A 16,642-nucleotide genomic window follows, 5' to 3' on the forward strand; every position below is an offset into this window, starting at 1 on the left:
TGTTGTGACTTAGATGAAGATCAGATCACATTTTATGACCAATTTGTGCAGAAATCCATATCATTTCAAAGGGTTCACATACTTTTTCTTGCAACTGTAATAGATATATAGTCCAGCATTTGGGACTAGGAGAGGGGTCATCGCCATAAACAGAGCAAGGACTTCACACATGGAAGAGTGGACATGAGTTGAGCTGAGCCGCCCCATCAGAAACAGAATATGAGCATTGGCTGGCTAAGTACCCTTGGAACCCTTGAACCCCTGCCATCATATTTAACCCATATTCCCCTTGACATCATATTTCCCTATACTACCCTTTCCCTGCCATATTCCACCTGATCCCACTGTTGTATTTCTGTATTGTTTTATCCCTGTAGGGAAAGTTAGCAATAGGTGGGAGGGCACAGTCATTATAGAGTATATGGATGTGTTTAGCTAGATATTTTGGGGTGTAATTATAGTGAGGATTGTATATTTTGTCTAGTGTAGTTAGGGTTATTAAAGTGCGTTTATTGTATGTTGTAGTGTCTAGCATCTATATGTATATATATTTATATAAGCCATTGATAGAAATATATATATATATATATATATATATTTATTTTTATCAGTAAATAAGTGACTGTAAGACTTTATATTGTTTTAATAAATATAGTTTATTGTTATAATACTGCGTATAGAGTTTTCAGTCGTCGCCGTAGCAGTCCAGTATAGGCACGCACGCAGTTCAGGAGAGGTAAAGAAACAGAGAGAGAGTTAGGAAATAGGCAGAGTCAACAATAGATGAATATTCCTATTTAGTAATATTAATTATTAATATGAATCCCAAATAATAATAATTAATATCTCCTTTAACACTATGTTACTATGTTTTTGGTTAGTCTTTCCATGATTAACTCCTCAGTTAAGGCCGAATGCACACGGACGTGAGCGGTCTGTGGTATCCCGGCCTGGCATCCTGCTGACAGCATGAGCGCACGGTGTCATTGGTTGCTATGACGCTGTGCGCTTCATGCCGCCGCTGCACTACAGTAATACACAGGTTTGATCTGTACGAGTGTATTACTGTACTGCAGCGGCGGCATGAAGCGCACCGCGTCATAGCAACCAATGACACCGTGCGCTCCTGCTGTCAACAGGATGCCAGGCCGGGATACCACGGACCGCTCGGCCTAACTTTGCATTTTGACATTGTATCGTTGTGTTATGGTTTGTTGATTATCTGTTTTTTTCTGTTTTTATGCAATGATAAATTGGATTCTTTTTCTTATGAATAGTTAATCTGCATAATTGTATAATATATTTTTTTATGTGTATAATATATTTTCTTTTTTCTCAATATACTCTTTTGTTGGTGTGCTTTCTTTGCTGACCGTCCCCTGCAACTTACATAGGAATATTTTTATTGCTCAATATTATCAATATTTAATGGGGTTGTCAGATATTTGAAGACAAGGAAATTCCAGCACTTACGAGTTTTGGTAGCTAAAAACTTTGTTTTTTATTCAGGCAGTAGACAAAATAGACAGGACATCCACCCACAAGTGTAGCAAACTTGACGCGTTTCGAACAAAAGTTCTTATTCTTAACAATGATGTGAAAAACAAGATGTCTGAACTGGAAAAATTATTATCACAGGAAACAAGATTATGGTGGGATCACACCACCTTGGTCAAATATTTACAAAAGTTCATGATTCCAAGAGGTCTAAGGATTTGAAAAAAATCCTACTACGATATATTCTGCAGATTTTATAACACAATGGAATCAGCTACTCTCTAACTGTTCGCTGCAACTCATGTCACTCATAGTAAAGTGTGAGAGTGAAAGACTACTACAATTACAGGATGAAATCGAACTTTGCAAGTTGTCTCTCAAACCTTTTAAATCCAATACAGACTTTGAAAGTATGCAGACAGAAATGTTAAATACTATACACCAAATGGAAGAATATATTACAGATATTAAACATAAAAAATTTCAAAGAGATCTCTATGATTACAAACATGATCAAGTTTATGAATGGGGTATAAGGGAAAATATTTACTCGACCCCGAGATCCATTCTCAAAAATAAAAATAAAATGATTAAAGGCAATCGAAATTATAAATCAAAGCCACAAAATAAACCACCAAGAGTGAGCTTTTACTCTGAGCTAGATACTGTCGACACCTCTGACGGCTCACATGACTCATCATTAAGCTCTCAACAACTCATAGAGTATGGAGCCAAACCTAAATTATCGTATTATAAAAGATCGAAAAATGCCAATATGGAGAACAGCAATAAAAAAGAGGATATTGCGACAACATCTTCAAAAAACGAATACGCAGCGAGGGATGCAAATATAAAAATGCCACAAACCATATCTACACAACATCAGCAAAGATAGCGGATTGTGCACAATTAGATGTGATAAATTTGTCTGCTACAGTCCTCACTTTTGAACAAATTGAAGTTCTCAAATTGGGTTTGAATTTCGTACCGTCTGTAAATTTTTATCTGTTTTCTACCATGTTGGATATAAATAGGTTTGTAAGACAACTGACAGTTGCTAGACACTTTAATGATATGGAAAAGAATGAACCTGGACGTGACATCGCTCAGACATGTATAGAGAAAAAGATCCAGGAACAATTGGCTCTAACATGTCTCAGCGATCTCTGTAGGGAATCATCTGAATGTGATAGTAAAATTGATGTCCAGAAGTGCAAAACTTATAACCCAGGTTTTTATCCAATTATGTCCAGAACTACCAATATGGATATTTTCCAGGATATCATAGAGAGGGAGCTCAAACAAATACACAGTCGCACCCGGGACGAGGGAGGGCACTCCAACTTGTCGCCTAATCATAAAAAGGCAATCAAAGAATTGTCTGATAATAATCCTATTGTTATAAAGATGGCCGACAAGGGGGCTCTGTTGTCGTCCTGGATAGCGACTTGTACTGTGATCAAATGAACAAACTTCTTTCAGATTCCACAGTGTATCAAAGGCTGGATATGGATCCCTTGCCTAAATACAAGGTGGAATTTCTTGAAATTTGACGTACAGGCTTAGAACATGGCCACATCAATCAGAAACAATTCACTTACATAAATGTGGAGACCATAGTCACGCCTATAATGCATGCCCTTCCCAAACTCCATAAGGGTCAGTTCCCTCCTCCCCTACATCCTATAGTCAGTGGGATCGGATCTTTAACCGAGAGGCTGTGTGATTGGCTAGATTGTAGCCTACAGCCCCTTGTTAAAAGAATCCCTGGCTATATCAAAGACACCTCATTGATTTTAAAATCTTTCTATGATATGACCTGGGCTCATAATTATAGGTGGCTCTCCATTGATGTGGTGTCATTATATCTATCGATACCACATCATGTGGCGATGCTAGCACTCAAATTTCATCTACACAAATATAGTGTTTTTTCCGATGATTTTATCGATTATACTTTGGCCGTTAGCCAATTTCTTATGTTTCACAAATATTTCTCATTTAACTCCACATATTACGTCCAAATCTCAGGGGTATCAATGGGGGCTAAATACTCACCTTCCCTAGCCAATCTGACTATGTCCTATTGGGAGGAGGCATATGTATATAACATCAAAAATCTGTTTGCTGAACATGTGGTGTGGTATGGCAGGTACATCGACGATATGCTCCTAATTTGGAGTGGCGATGTGCCTGCCATACAACACTTCATGCAATACCTCGAAAACAATCAGTACAACTTAAAATTCACACATACGGAGCATCCTGAAAATATTAATTTTCTCGATCTTACACTTTCGATCAAATTATACAAACAAAAACTTTCCGCAAAGAAATAACAGGGAACACATTGTTGCGTGCAGATAGCCACCACCCTGCCCACACGATAAAATCAATCCCTGTGGGGGAATTCATACGTGCGTATAGAAACTGCAGCACTGCTGCGGCTTTCAAAAAGGAAGCTCAGATTATTGAAAATAGGTTGGTACAGAGGGCATACTCCAAATGGATGATATCCAGAGGTTTGGCCATAACCAAGAAGAAAAGTAGAAAAGAACTTTTCCCAGAATTTACCCCTCAAACCGGCGAAGTTGGAAAAACAAATATAAACAAAAAGAAAAGAATTTATAAACAAGGGCTCAAAATCGAGAAAAGAGACAAAAAAGAAAATACTCCTACACTTGTTTTGACATACAGTAAGCAGTTTACAACAATTCTACAAATAATTCAAAAATATTTGCCTATTCTCTATGATGATGAGGTATTGCACTGTATGCTAAAACAAGGTGGTAAAATTGTGCTAAGAAGACCTAGAACTCTAGGTAATGACCTATCCCCCTCCATGTATACACAAAGGGTCAAACAAAACAAGGATCCGTGGCTTATATATAAAGGTTTTACTAAATGCGGAGGCTCATGCTGCCACACTTGTTCATATGCAGTAAATACTAAAACCTTTCATGATGCCAATAATTCTCATACATATCCAATTAAATCGTATATTAATTGTAATTCAATAGGGGTTATATATGTCATAAAATGTGTAGCCTGTGATATGATGTATGTGGGATGCACCACCAGAAAATTCAAAGTTTGAATTTTGGAGCATCTCAACTACATAAAAAATCTGCATAGTGTGAACACATCGAATGCGGCAAACACTTTATCAATAAACATGAACGGCAAGTGCAAAATTTCTAAGCCTATGCAATCGAACAAGTGAGACTACCAAAAAGAGGAGGAGATTTCAAACGTATGGTGAGACTTAGAGAAGCCCTTTTGGATCTTTAAGTTGAATACCAGACATCCAAACGGTCTCAATATGAAAAATGAGTTCATGCATTTTTTCTGAGATATTATATTCGAAGAAAATCTGATTCCTCTATTTTGTTTTTTTCATCTTTTCATCTTGAGCTGATTTTTCCATCTTTATTCCATATGTTCTAGAAACTAATAGAGATATAGGGTCTCATGTCGAAATTTATATTATCAACACATATGAATTTATACTAATCAAGTTTTCGAATGTATATCCAGTGTTGTAATTTCTCAATTTCGAGACATGTGTCTATTCGTGGTTATTATCACTTTATAATTATGTTGATGTAAAATTTAGTGAGGTTATAGATATGCGCAGTCTCATATTGTAAAACATATGAGCGGTGCCTCCTCCGGAGAGCAGAGGGTTAATGTGCTTCCCTCCTCCCATATTCTCCACCCTTCAGGTGGAGGGAGATCAATTGCTTTTTCAAACAGTATAAAGCCACCGGAGGAGATACTGCTCATTGTTAAGAATAAGAACTTTTGTTCGAAACGTGTCAAGTTTGCTACACTTGTGGGTGGATGTCCTGTCTATTTTGTCTACTGCCTGAATAAAAGACGAAGTTTTTAGCTACCAAAAATCGTAAGTGCTGGAATTTCCTTGTCTTCAAATATCTACGCTATACAGGCTCACCAGCCTTTTCCGTGCACGCAGGTGTTTTTGGATTGTGGGTGAGCTGGACTTTCTTTGTGCAAAGGGGTTGTCACACTTGCCGCAAATGGCATTTATCATTTAGAGAAAGTTAATACAAGGCACTTACTAATGTATTGTGATTGTCCATATCGTCTCCTTTGCTGGCTTGATTCATTTTTCCATCACATTATACACAGCTCGTTTCCATTTACAACCACCTTGCAATCCATCAGTGGTAGCTGTGCTTGCACACTATAAGAAAAAGCAACATCCTATGCACGGTCCTGGCCACCTGAGGGGGCAGCGCTTTTTCCTATAATGTGCAAGCACGACCACCACTGCTTGATAACCATAGAAATGAGTAGTGTATAATATGATAAAAAAATAAATCCAGCCAGCAAAGGAATCGATATGGACAATTGCAATATATTAGTAAGTGGCTTGTATTAACTATGTCTACATGATAAATGCCACTTGGTGAAGTGAGACAACCTCTTTAAGTGATATTGTCAATAATCAAATTTCTTACAATGGAACTATGTTGGAAGGGCTGAAGGCAAGAGGAGTGATGTATTTTACATGGTACTGTAAGATGGGTGGGTTGAAGGCAGTTAAGTGCTTTTCACATGGGACCAGTAATGCCAGCTGATTAACGTATTCTATGCCACGGTCAAAACTGACCACAATATCTATAGTTTTTGCAGAGGGATGACAGGGGCCCAATGGCTGTTATGGCAGCCCAATGCCTTATACAAGCTTTGGGCCTGCCAGGTATAGAGGCCTAGGCACGCTATCAGTGTATTACTGACAAACTCAATGGAGTATACATTGAAACAGGGATGAAACCCTGAAAAGTTGGTGTCCCACCGTGGGACCAAAAAAAAATAAGTAAAAAAAAGTTTTTAAAAATACAAAATTAAAAGTTTAAAGTAAAAAAAAAAAGAGCCCTTTCCCCTCATAAAGCCATGTACAATAAAAAAAAGACATACCTGTGTCCACAGCCTCTATTATACTGTATAATAGATTAAATATCTAATATATAAAGCTGAGTATGTGTGTATGTCCGCTAAAGGAATCCGCAGAGTCGCATTTACAATCACGAAATTTGGCACACAGGTAAATCAGGTGTCCAGGAAGGTTTTAGACCGGGTCTCAGCTCTCTAGGACGTACCGTTCCTGAGATATTCCCAACCCCCCCCCCCCCCCCAAAAAAAATCATTAGCCAATAGAAGCCTGCGGGTCTTTCTCCTCATATCCCAACTACCATACACACGGTCACATAACCCTTATCAGCCAATAGAAGCTTGCAGGCCCTTAGTCTCCACATACACACAGTTTTACATCAGGTTTCCATGACAACCCAGCCATTTTTCTTCACTGCTGTAGGTCAGCATTAAAGCTGCAGGGTGCTGTGGATGACACTATTAAGTGAGCGTAGTGCTGGGGAGGTCACAGTTAAGGGGACAGGTAGCATTGCATTTCAGGCCACCTTCAAAAAACGGATATAAAAACCCTGCCCCCAGGTCCCACTAAGCCACGTCCCGACCCGGTTAGGCCACGTCCCTCCCACTGCAGCTGACTGGGAGTGAAAAAAAAATCAAGGTAAAAATCTACTTCTGTTAGCTGTAGGGGTGGGAGGGAGGGTGACTTTCTCCCTGCAGCTTACACTCAGACAGCACAGTGCTGCTGTCTGAGAGTGAGATGTTCAAAAGAACATCCCTGTGTCTGCCCAGGCCCTGCACCGGATGGAGGACAGAGAGTCTGAAAGCCAGACTGTCCGGCCTAAAACCAGACCTATAGCCACCATAGGGGCAGACTGCTGTGGAGGTCACAGTTAAGGGGACCAGGGCTGGTTCTAGGTGAAATGGGGCCCTGGGGCGAAAAACAATAAGGGGCCCCCCCATGACACTTGATGACTTTTACAGAAGAAACTGTATATTTTGGGGCACAGTGTAGGCTCTATGTGTATAACATAAACATATTTCATATGAAAACTTACAGTAACTTGGCTTGCCCCTTGGGGATCTCGGACGCCACTTCCACACTTTGGCCGGGGTCTCGGCGGAGCTTATGTTGTGTTTAATCCTAATGAGAAAGATTTCATAATAAGAATTTGGAGAAGGGGCAGAGGAATAGCAGAGCAGGGAGAGGATGGTGCTGCTACTAGGGGGTCATACCATGTGGGAGTAATAACGCCCACCATAATGCCCCCCCAGTAGAAATAATTCTCCTTATAATGTGCAAAAAATACCCCCTTGTAATGTCCCCAGTTGAGCTAATGTCCCCATAGGGCCTCCATAATGTGCCAGTATAAAATACCCCTATATAGTGACCCCAGTAAATGCCCCCATAGTGCTCCTCTCCCCCCTAGTGCCTCCCATAATGTACCAGTATAAAATGCGCGATATATAGTGCGCCAGTAGATGCCCTCAGTGTCCCCCATAATTTGTAAGCATAAAATACCCCTTCTCAGCGCCCCCGTAGATGACCCCATAGTAGTCCTCTCCCCCCTTCCCCATAGTAGCAACCACAATGTGTCCCAGTATAAAATGCCCCTGTACAGAGCCCACATATAAAATAACTGTTCTTTGTGGCCTCAGTAGATGCCCCTATAGTGCCACAAATAATGTGCCAGTAAGAAGTGCCCCCATAGATGTCCCCCAATAATATGCCAGTAAAATTGCCCTCATAGATGCCCCCCAATCATGTGCCAGTAGCCTGAGCCCCCCATCAACATGTGCCAGTAGCCATAGGCAGCCCCCACCTATCATGTGCCAGTAGCCATAGGGCCCCCTATCATGTGACACTAGCCATAGGGCCCCCTATCATGTGCCATTAGCCAAAGGGCCTCCCCTATCATGTGCCACTAGCCATAGGGCCCCCCTATCATGTGCCAGTAGCCATAGGGCCCCCTATCATGTGCCAGCAGCCATAGGACCCCCCTATCATGTGACAGTAGCCATAGGGCCCCCCTATCATGTGCCAGTAGCCATAGGGCCCCCCTATCATGTGCCAGTAGCCATAGGGCCCCCCTATCATGTACCAGTAGCCATAGGGCCCCCCTATCATGTGCCAGTAGCCATAGGGCCCCTATCATGTGCCACTAGCCATAGGGCCCCCCCTATCATGTTCCACTAGCCATAGGGCCCCCCTATCATGTGCCACTAGCCATAGGGTCCCCCCTATCATGTGCCACTAGTCATAGGGCCCCCCTATCATGTGCCACTAGCCATAGGGCCCCCCCTATCATGTGCCACTAGCCGCCATTATTGTACAGAAGAAAGAACAAAACAAAAAAAAACACTTACCTCCTTGGCAGCTGAAAACATCCCAGTTCTTGCATGGCCAGCATACTCATCGGACATGTCACCCACTGAGCATGTTTGGAATGCTCTGGATCGGTGTATATGACAGCGTGTTCCAGTTCCTGCCAATATTCTGTAACTTCACACAGCTATTGGAGGAGTGAACCAACATTCCACAGGCCACAATCAACAACCTGATCAACTCTATGCGACGGAGATGTGTTGCACTGCATTAATGGCCACACCAGATACTGACTGGGTTTCTGACCTCCCCCCCAGTAAGGCAAAACTGTGCACATTTCAGAGTGGTCTTTTATTGTAGGCAGTCTAGGGCACACCTGTCTAATCAGCACATTGATATGCCACACCTGTGAGGTGGGATGGATTATCTCGGCAAAGGAGAAGTGCTTACTAACACAGATTTAGACAGATTTGTGAACAATATTTGAGAGCAATGGGTCTTTTGTGCATATAGAAAATGCTTCAGATCTTCTGAGTTCAGGTCATGCAAAATGGGAGCGAAACCAAAAGTGTTGCATTTATATTTTTGTTCAGTATATTTAAATAGCTATTCTGTAATAATCCAAATCTGGTAAGTCTAGGCCTCCTGCTTGCTTTTGCCTGATGACGGTATTATATGCAACTCTATTTTGTCCATTCTTCCACACAAATGATAGGAACATCTTTTTAAACGCTTTTAAGTAGTGTTATGGTATATCAAAGGGTAAGCACTGCAATAAGAGTCTAGGAAGAATGATCATCTTAATGACGTTCACCCATGACACATATTGCTCATTCCATTCGTCTTAGTCTTTTTTGCACTAGTTAAATATTGGGGGAAAGTTGATTCTAAACAGTTGTGATAAGTAGCTGATAATATTAATACCTAGGTATTTGAAATGTTGTGAAGTGGGCTTCAAGGGGCCCAAAGTAATCTCTCTCTCCCATTATCCTGACTGAGATTCACATTAAATATTACAGATTTGTTCCAATTTATCTTAAAATACGAAACTTGTCTGAACCTATTCAGTTTATCTACCAGCTCGGTAATCAAGTGGAGAGGGTCTGTAAGGAAAATAAATATATATTGTCAGGGTATGCAGCCACTTCATGTATAAAAGAATGTGTGCATACCCCTTTTATAGTTGTGTTTTGCCGGATTTTGGCTAGGAGTGGTTCCAATGAGAGAATGAAGAATAATGGGGAACGTGGACATCCTTGTCTGGTTCTATTCTTTATTGAGAATGGGGATGATAAAAAAACGTTTACTTTCAGTGACGCTGTGGGGTTGGTATATAAGGCCCTTATTTTCCTAATATATTCAATTGGAAAGCCAAATTTACCCAATGTAGCTTTAAAGAGGACCTTTCACCTGTAAAAACAATGTTAACTAAGTATCCTGACATGGAGAGCGGCGCCCGGGGATCTCACTGGCTGTGAGCTGTGCGCTGCGATTGGCCAGCGCTACAGCCTAGGAGAAGGAGACGCCCACAGGACAAGGGCAGACACCGCCTACTATAACTTACAGAGCGAAGATACCAGAGGGCATAGCAGGAGAACGGAGCGGCGCCCAGGGATAATAGTAAGTGCAGTGAGATCCCCGGGCGCCGCTCTCCATGTCAGCATACTTAGTTCACATCGTTTTTTCAGGTGAAAGGTCCTCTTTAAGGAAAAGCCCATTCAGCCTGTCAAAGGCTTTCTCTGCATCAGTTGCCAACGCTAGTGGATTATTTTTTAATTTGCTATTTTGTATTATATTCAGAACCTTTATTATATTGTCCTTAGCCTCCCCTCCTGGGGTAAAACTAACTTGCTCTGGGTGGATTAATTTTGGCAGAACTTCTTGTAATCGGGAAGCAATAACCTTTTTGTACATTTTTACATAAATGAAACTGGTGTGTAGTTGGCCCAAATGGTAGGGTCTTCATCTTCTTTTGGGATAACAATTGTGGCATTTAGTTAGGAGTCTGCAGTGCCAAATCCAATAAAAAATTCTGTCATATAGGGGACAAGTATTTCACCAAATTTTTTGTAATATTGGACCGTATACCCTTCTGGGCCTGGAGTTTTATTTATAGGTAATGTGTTAATAGCTTTTTATACTTTCCTCTTGCGAGAAGGGTGACATAAGTTTGTTTCTTTTAACCATAGTTAATGAAGGAAGTTTTCCTTTTCAAGCTATGTATTCATTTCCTGATTTATATTACTGGTGTCCCCTGAGCTCCTATTTAAATGATAAAGCTTGGAATAAAAGCCACAGAAGGCTTTTGCTATGTCCTCAGTTTTAAATACATCTCTATTCTTCTCATTTTCACCCTATAAATTTTAGTTTTATTCTTTTGTTTTTGTATTATTCTAGCTAAATGTTTCCACATTTATTAGCCTCAGTGTATTGTTTATATTTATGCATCATATTATCTGCTCATTCAGGAGTTCTTTTAACTTCACTCTTAGGGAGGTAAGTTCTTTTTCTGTTTCCCGCAGTAGGGATAGCTTCTGTAGAGAATCTAACTTCCTTATCTTTTTATTATATCAGACATTTTCTTTCTAGCTCCTAGCTGGATGAAATATCCACACACCACCACTTTATGCGTTTCCCATATTAAAGCCTTGCTGGTCAACCCATCTATATTTTCTTTATAAAAGTTTTGGAGAATCTGTCCCTTTTTTCTTCTCTGGTATCAGCACTCCACCCCATTCGGTCCAGGTGATTTTAATTAGCAAGAATCTGCATAAGGGTTTACAAATCCTGAGAGCATGTGATAAGGTGAGCTTTGACAACTGTTCACATGGTGTGGTGCTGCACGGTGGCCATTGTTGCTTGGGTGCTGTGCTGGTGGGTTGGTGGGGCCCAGTGCCAGGGTGGCTTTTCCAGGCAGCAGGGGCGCTGTTTGGCTGCTGGGTCCCACCACTTGCTAGTGCGGTTCTGCAGAGTCAGTGGTCGCCACGCAGCGATGTGCCAAATATAAAGTAGGTTCCCACTCCAGCAGGCAACCTTGTCGTCGTAAGTGGGCCTATTCTTTTTTATCAAAATATATACAAATGTATATTATCATGTATATAATAGCATGTAACATAGGAGGCTTCCGGGCTTAGTACTGAAGCCTTGTGCGGCCAATCGGGACTTCAGTACATGCGCTGAATGCGCTGAGTCTCTATGAAGAAATTCAGAGGATTAATGCTGCAATTCTTATTTTGGCCACCATATGGCAGGCCAACATAAGAAATGAGCAAAATGCTAAGAAATTGATATTTTTTAAATCCCTTATAGGTCAAAATTAAAAATTAAAAAAACATCATTTATAAGGTCATTTGTGAGCCTTAAAATGATGTGAAAAAATAAAAAAAGTTAAAACATATAGAAAATAAGAAAAAAATAAAGTTTAAATCAGCCCCCTTTTCGTATAATAATAATAATAATAATAAAAAAACTAAATAACAATAAATATAAACATCCTGGGTATCACCATGACCAAAACACCCATAATATAAAAAAATAAAAAATCCAATATGGCGAATGGCATAACGGAAAAAAGGGTCAAAATGGCTGATTTGGCATTTTTTCATTGTTTCTCTTACCCCCCCCCCCCCCCCCCAAAAAAAAAAATGTGATGAAAAGGTATTTCAAAATGGTATCAATAAAACTATGAATTGTCCCGCAAAAAATGAGCCTCTAAAAAGCTCAGTAGACATAAGTATAAAAAAGTTATGGGGGTCAGAATATGGTGATGTAAAAATAAAAATCTGAAAGTTGACATTTATTTTTACACTATTTACACATAAAAAACCTATACATATGGGGTATCGTTGCAATTGTACTGCCCCATAAAATAAAGGGCATGGGTAAGTTTTGCCATAAACAAAATGCTGTGGGAACAAAACCCGTAAAACAGTGGAGGGATTGTTTTTTCTTTCCAATTCCACCCCATTTGGAATTTTTTTCTGACTTCCCACTACATTTTGTGCCATAAGAATTAGAAAGTACAACTTGTACCGCAAAAAATAAGCCATCATACAGCTATGTGACTGGAAATATAAAAAAGTTATGGCTCACGGAAAATAGAGAAGAAAATGAAAAACGAAAAAAACCTCCGCTAGCCAAAGGGTTAAAGAAGTGTTTAATCTGCTCAGTCATAGTACCGATGTCTTCATCAAGGTTACGGAAAAGAATCGGTAAGCACCTAATTATCCCTATTCACTTTCTTATTAGAACATTTAATTTGGCCACTATTGGAGCTTGATCAGAAAAGGTTCTGATGCCATATTTAGCTGCTTGGACATTATCTAAATGGCTCTGCTGAATATTAATTACGAATTGCTGAAAAAAAAGGAATAATCCTTGTCACTAGGGTACAAGAACCACCACATGTCTATTAACTGATGTTGTAGATATTTCTTAATTAGTCTCAAATGTCTTACTGAAACAGGTGGAACCTTTGGTGGTGTCCATTACTAGGTCAAGTGCCACGTTCAAATCCCCTCCAAAGGTCAGAGTGCCTTCATCAAATGAGCCTATCTTTGAGAAAGACAAATTGGAAGCTTATAGATCTTTCTTATCGCCTTCCATGCCATAATGGAATCTCGTAAGAGAATAGACCTTTTAACTGTAGATGGGATGTCCCTGAGCCTTGTGTGCAATAAGGCTGGCAGATCCCATGGCTCATCCAGGGCTCATTCGAGATGACCTGCCCAAAAATGGGATGCTCCCCAAATCCAAACCTTGACATGTCTGAATAACGCTGCTAGATTATATCGCTGTATATTTGGCAACTGAAGTCCTTCCTCCCATCTCTTCATGGTCAGTTTCTCATAAACCACCCTGGGTCATTTTTGCTTCCATAGGAATAAAATAAAGGCTGACTGTAGTTCATGTATATCTTTATGTTTCAATAACAGCAGGATTGTTTGTAAAAGGTATAACAGTCTTGAGAAACTGACCATTTTAAGCACCAGATCTTTCCATCTACCTATTTCCGTAACTATCCTATGGATTAAAGGGGGGTAATTTAGTGAATAGAGAGCAGACGCTGTTGTCCCTATTTTAATACCCAGATAAGTGATAAAGTCGCGTCTTATCTCCACTGGGTATTGTCGCCCATTCTTCTTTGCTTTAGGGTTTAGGAGTATGATCTGTATTTGGATACATTTATCTTGTAGCCCGTGACTCCACTGTACCTAATAAAAATGTTTAGAACTGTCTCCAAATGAGACTCTGGGGACTTCATGTTGATCAATAAATTGTCTGCAAAGCATGATAGTTTTATCGCTTGCTTTCCCACCTGAATTCCCTCGTACACTTTAGATTGTATTAAGCGTTGCGCCAGGGGTTCTACAGCCAGGTTAAAAAGAAGGGGGGAATAACGGGGAACCTTGCCTAGTTCCTTTCCTCAATTCAATGGTAGTAGATGAAAAACCCGGTATATAAACTCTGGCTTGGGGATTGGAGTAAAGGGCTTTTAGAAAATTCAAAAAATCCCCCACCAGACCCACCCTATCCAAAACAGCATCTAGCCACGACCAGCTTACATTTTCAAATGCTTTCTCCGCATCGACCGCTAGAATAAGCTATCTAAAGCAGCTAGAACTCTTCTAATGTTTGTGACTGCTGATCTGTCTTTCATAAAGCCAACCTGATAGGTCCCTATCAGGTCCGGAAGAAAAATAGCCAACCTATTCGCTAGAATTTTGGATAGGACTTTAACATCCTGGTTAATGAGGGATATACAGTCATATGAAAAAATTAGGACACCCTTTGAAAGCATGTGGTTTTTTGTAACATTTTTAATAAAAGGTTATTTCATCTCCGTTTCAACAATACAGAGAGATTAAAGTAATCCAACTAAACAAAGAAAACTGAAGAAAAGTCTTTTCAAGATCTTCTGTAAATGTCATTCTACAAAAATGCCTATTCTAACTGAGGAAAAAGATAGGACACCCTTGCCCCTAATAGCGAGTGTTACCTCCTTTGGCTGAAATAACTGCAGTGAGACGGTTCTTGTAGCCATCTACCAGTCTTCGACATCGGTCTGAGGAAATTTTACCCCACTCCTCAATGCAGAACTTTTTCAGCTGTGAGATGTTTGAGGGGTTTCTTGCACGTACAGCCCTTTTCAAGTCACCCCACAGCATCTCAATGGGATTCAAATCTGGACTTTGACTTGGCCATTCCAGGACTCTCCATTTCTTCTTTTTCAGCCAATCTTTGGTTGATTTACTAGTATGTTTTGGGTCATTGTCATGTTGCATGGTCCAGTTCCGCTTCAGCTTTAATTTTCTAACTGATGGTCTCACATGTTCTTCAAGCACCTTCTGATACACAGTAGAATTCATCGTGGATTCTATGATGGTGAGCTGACCAGGTCCTGCTGCAGCAAAGCAGCCCCAAACCATGACACTTCCACCTCCATGCTTCACAGTTGGTATGAGGTTCTTTTCTTGGAATGCTGTGTTTGGTTTACGCCAAACATGTCCTCTGCTGTTGTGTCCAAATAATTCAATTTTGGACTCATCTGTCCAAAGAACATTATTCCAGAAGTCCTGGTCTTTGTCAACTTTATCTCTGGCAAATGTCAGTCTGGCCTCGATGTTTCTCTTGGAAAGCAAAGGTTTCCTCCTTGCACACCTCCCATGCAAGTTAAACTTGTACAGTCTCTTTCTGATTGTAGAGGCATGTACTTCTACATCAACAGTAGCCAGAGCCTGCTGTAGTTCTCGAGATGACACTTTAGGGTTTTTGGAGACCGCTTTTAGCATCTTGCGGTCTGCTCTTGGGGTGAACTTGCTGGGGCGACCAGTCCGGGGCATGTTGGCAGTTGTTTTGAAAGCCCTCCACTTGTAGACTATCTTCCGGACAGTGGAATGGCTGATTTCAAAATCTTTTGAGATCTTTTTAAATCCCTTCCCAGACTCATAGGCTGCTACAATCTTTTTTCTGAAGTCCTCTGACAGCTCTTTTGCTCTCACCATGGTGCTCACTCTCACTTCAACAGTCAGGAGCACACCAAACTAAATGTCTGAGGTTTAAATAGGGCAAGCCTCATTCAACATGCAGAGTAACAATCTACTAATTATGTGCACCTGGTGTGATATACCTGTGTGAGATCTGAGCCAATTTAAGAGGGAATACATGTGAGGGTGTCCTATCTTTTTCCTCAGTTAGAATAGGCATTTTTGTAGAATGACATTTACAGAAGATCTTGAAAAGACTTTTCTTCAGTTTTCTTTGTTTAGTTGGATTACTTTAATCTCTCTGTATTGTTGAAACGGAGATGAAATAACCTTTTATTAAAAATGTTACAAAAAACCACATGCTTTCAAAGGGTGTCCTAATTTTTTCACATGACTGTAGGTCTATACAAACTCAGTTTGGTCAAATCTTTATCCGGTTTTGGGAGTAACTTTATACATGCCATCCTCCCTGATGTAGGTAGCCTTCCCTCTTTCAACAGTTAAAAAGCCTAGTTAAAGTTGGCACAATCTCACTCGTTATAGCTTTGTAGAAATCCGCCGAGAATCCATCCGGCCCCGGTGCTTTCCCATTAGATAGTTGTTTAATTGTCCAGGACACCTCCTCATCCATTATCTCCTTATTACCGTAATTGAAGATATCGCTTCTTGAGATAAGCTGGGCATGTTAATTTTCCCCATTAGTTCCCTGGCTTTCTCCACCTCATGAAGGTCCTGGGTATATAGGGATCTAAAATTATCTCCAAAAATCTCTATTATTTATTTCGGTTGCGTGTGCAGGATCCCAGCCTTGTCCTTAACAGGATGAGAGTGGATCTGTTTTGTAAATGGCTTGGATAGGTTAGACAATAATTTTCCTGCTTTGTTCCGAAAGCGGAATAACTCGTCTCTTTTGCGGTCACTTGACCATTTAGCCTTG

This window comes from Bufo gargarizans, chromosome 1 (assembly GCF_014858855.1).
Source record: "Bufo gargarizans isolate SCDJY-AF-19 chromosome 1, ASM1485885v1, whole genome shotgun sequence".
Taxonomy (NCBI): Eukaryota; Metazoa; Chordata; class Amphibia; order Anura; family Bufonidae; genus Bufo; species Bufo gargarizans.